The sequence below is a fragment of the Pristiophorus japonicus genome, chromosome 10, assembly GCF_044704955.1.
Source record: "Pristiophorus japonicus isolate sPriJap1 chromosome 10, sPriJap1.hap1, whole genome shotgun sequence".
Classification (NCBI taxonomy): Eukaryota; Metazoa; Chordata; class Chondrichthyes; family Pristiophoridae; genus Pristiophorus; species Pristiophorus japonicus.
The window spans coordinates 26,967,350-26,971,515 of NC_091986.1; the positions used below are offsets into that span (position 1 = coordinate 26,967,350).

At 43.3% G+C, this 4,166-nt stretch overlaps 2 pseudogenes; both read right to left on the reverse strand.

The window, feature by feature from the left end:
• Positions 1-546: 546 nt before the first annotated feature.
• Positions 547-725, reverse strand: LOC139275462 (U2 spliceosomal RNA; annotated as a pseudogene).
• Positions 726-863: 138 nt separating this feature from the next.
• Positions 864-1,102, reverse strand: LOC139275405 (U2 spliceosomal RNA; annotated as a pseudogene).
• Positions 1,103-4,166: the final 3,064 nt, after the last annotated feature.

A 4,166-nucleotide genomic window follows, 5' to 3' on the forward strand; every position in this document is an offset into this window, starting at 1 on the left:
ATGTTTAACTTGAATACACATCAGTTGGATGGGAATGAATCAATGGCTGAAAGCAGTAACATCAAGGTTGATGGGCGCCTTTTGTCATATAATGGAAACCCATTCGCGAGACATTAAGTAAAGTGACTGTTGTTCGGGCCAAAGGAAATGATGTGGCCACCCAGGCTGGAGATGTGTTTTGTTTTTCAGTTGGACTGCCTCAGGCAAATGGACAGTTGGACTTTTGGTGCGAGAAGAAACATTTTGCAGGTATAAGAGTGGGCAGTTTGCAGCCATCTCTCTCGCTCTCTCCCCTGCTTGCGTCGTTCAATGCACAAAGACTGAGCACTCCATCTGGGACAGAGGGAAGAAACACCATCTACAAGCAAAGAGAGTCTCGCTATTTCAACTGGGAAGCTGACCTTGATACTGGACTTGAATACCACAGATTGGTACAGACCCAGAAGATATATATATATTTTTTTTGCCAATTCTTGTCAGATCAACTCTAGCGCCAAAGATAACTTTGCGCAATTTACGCTTGATCTTAGCCAAAAGGCCGAGAGGGGAAGCTGCACCGTTCCTGGATACACTGCAATACCAGGTCGGTGCATGGAGTGGACGGGGCATGCCCCTGTTCCAGCTCCCTGTCCAAAAAACAATTTAATATCAGGTCCCCATAGGGGATATTAAACTGATAAGAACAGATACTACACTTGATCTTAGCCAAAAGACCGAGAAGCGATAGACCCAGAAGATTTTTTTTTTTTTTTTTGAAATTCGTAGCCAATCGTTCCAATTCTTTGTCAAATCACAAATGCCAGAGGTCACCTTGCACACGCCAAGGATCACTCTGCGCCAATGCTCTTAGCCAAAAGGCCTAGAGCCACTGCACCGTTCCTGGAAGTACTGCAATACCAGGTTCGTGCCATGGAGGTGGATGGGTCAGGTCCCCCACACACCTCCGTGGAGGTGGATGGGTCAAGCCACCCCACCCACCTCCTGTTTCCAAAAAAGCAAGCATATACCTTCCTGATCCAGGGAGAACCACCCGGAGGTCATGGTGGCTACTCCCCTGTCAGGTCAGTTACGCATGATCTTAGCCAAAAGACCGAGAAGCGATAGGCCCAGAAGATATGCCTCATTAGGAGAAGCAGCGAGTAAGCCAGAGGGGTAATTGGTGAGCATTTATCCCAGCCCACACATCTTTAAGACCACCGCTTAGTGTGAATGGGTGTCGTGTGTCCCAACCAAGCCTTAGGGGTTTTAGTGGGGAGGTTTTTGCACTGATCATAAGCGTATGCACATTCTGTTGGACAGATTTCAGTGGTGCAATTTTGAATCTGAGCAGGGGTGTTTTAGACGTGGGTACTTCGCAGTAGGGGCCTGTTCAGACGGGCCAGGGCTGTGTGTTGTGCTGTGTTTGTTTGTTTTACACCACCAGGGTGTGTTTTACTGGGTGCAGGTGTGTGCTTTAACTTGAATAAAAGCATTATTACGGTTGAGACCAAACGATCTGGCTGTAACTGTGTATTTCTGTTCACTATAATAATTCCAGTTGTTAGAACTGTTGTAAGGGAAGTGACTCAAAACCATCTAGGGCAAAACCACTCACAGAATCTAGATAAGGTTTTCAGTGAAAGAGTGCAGTTAAACACAAATCTGGAGTTAGTGATGTAGATATGTCAGCAAGAAGCAGCACAGCCACAACTATTTTTGCTCAAAGAAGGTGATCCTCCATGAACACAAGCCATGGTAGATGAGATCACACACACAGACAAGAAAAAAAATCTGGCAAATCTAATAGATATGGTCGCCCGCTAGATCGAACAAAGAATACTAAGTGCCAAAAGTGAAGAAAAAGTGTGCATTTCACAAATGCATCCTTTTATAGCAAAATATACATATACCAAGAGGAAATGATGAAAGGTATGGAAAATGATTATGACCAAGAGGCGGGATGTTCAAATGAACTATATATTAGTACTCTGTTGGAAATAGGAAGATAATAATGATTAGTTGGAAGATCTCTTGGTTAGCATCACTAAAATCAGCGTGAAGCTCCAAACAAGCCACTGCTTCACTAGATATACTAATTGGCACCATTGACATGCCCATAAGAGGACCTTGCTCGCGTCCCCTACTGGCTTTTACCTCCCCAATTCATAGGTAAATGATAACAAGACCTGGCAGTCAAACAGAACAACCTTACCAGCGTACTCTGACTCACTGGAATGTACCACATGCCATCATGTGATTTTCCTCATTATTGGTGTCTTTGATGGTCCTCTGCACATTCACGGAGTAGCAGTCTTTCACAAAAGGAGGCCATTCGGCCCATCACACCATGCACGCAAGAACAACATTTGGTGACTCTTGATTTCCAATATTTAACCGGAAGGTTCCTTCAATAATGAAAAGTCCGCTGTATATAACCAAAAAAAACATTTCATCGCTTCATCACTAGTGGTTAGATTGGCACAAACATGTTGTAAATTGTCCTTTAGTTATGTTAGAATCACAGAAGCATAGAATCGTACAGCACAGAAGGAGGCCATTCGGCCCATCATGCCTATGCCGGATCTTTGAAAGAGCTGTCCAATTCGCCCCACTCCCCTGCTCTTTCTTCATAGCCTTAAAATTTTCTCCCCTCCAAGTATTTATTTAATTCAATTTTAAAGTTACTGTTGAATCTGCTTCCACCACACTTTCAGGCAGTGCACTCCAGATCACTACTCGCTGCATAAAAACAACTCCTCATCTAACCTTTGGCTCTTTTGTCATTTACCTTAAATCTGTGTCCTCTGGTTACTGAATTTTTTTTTGGAAGGGTACAGGGGAAGGTGCAGTGGATATCGAGGGAATCAGCAATGACACAGGAATCTGGTTTGATTTCCCTTGGCTTCTGGAGGAGAGTAGTGAAAAGACACTGAAACCGTGCTCCCCACAGACGCGTACAAGGTGTGCACACACCCGTGGTGTCATCACAAGTTCTGGGTTTAGGTATGAGAAGCGCATGCACCTAAACCCGGCATTGGCAATCTGTCAAAAATTCTGTTGACAGATCGCACGCATCCGAAACTAAAGGGCCTTCGTGGGCGGAGAGTTGGGCTAACTCCTGCCCAGCGAATGTCCTTCAAAATACAGAAAAATACATTAAAAAAAATTCAAACATTTAAGATCCTGTTAAATAAGGTAAGTTTATTTTTAGACCCTTTAAAATATGTAAATTTATTTAAAAAATGTTTTTGTTGTTGTTTTAAATAATTAATTAAATTCATTTTTATAAATTTTAAATATGCAATGGTTTTTAAAAAAGTTATTTTCAGTATTTCTGTGTTTCTCAGGGTGTTGCCATTCAGACTTATGGTAGTTCCGCACATACGGAATTCACATTTGCATGAATGGGGATCCCCCTACTCTGATAGGTTGGGCCGGCCCATGTGATCTCAGTGATGCATATGAAACCCATACACACCTGGGATACATAGAAACATAGAAACATAGAAAATAGGTGCAGGAGTCGGCCATTCGGCCCTTCGAGCCTGCACCGCCATTCAATAAGATCATGGCTGATCACTCCCTCAGTACCCTTTTCCTGCTTTCTCTACATGAGCCTTTACACTGGCCTTCGCATGGAATGCCGAGGACCACATGTCTCCGAACCTCTGGGACCACCAGGTACTTGCGGAGAAATATTTGCGGTCGGGAGCATCTGCCCACGGGAAGCTTCCGACCGCCATTTCTGGGCCATTGTGTAATAGCCCTCCTGAGCACAGCAGCAGAGAGCAGGAACATTACTGTACTACTGACTGATCATACTGCCATCAGCTAGGGGGTGAACTAGAGTTATCAAATGTGAATGTTACATAACACTAAGACAAAAATTAATAGTTGCATAATTGCTCTCTCAGATCATATGGTTCCTGCTTGTAAACCCGAATCCACAATGGTAAATCACTGCTAAATTAATTTGCTGTCTTTCAGTCCTTAAGGATGATTTCCTCCTTCTATACCTTCTGAATCTAAGTAGCCAGAGGGCTTAAAATAAGTTGGTCTTAAATACTGCTACACTGGTTAATGCCACAGAAAAGATCATCACAATGAGCTCAATACGTTTATTTGAATTGGACCCTGAAGATATAGATGCTGTGTGTAATTAGGCACATTTTTCAGTGATGTCTTAC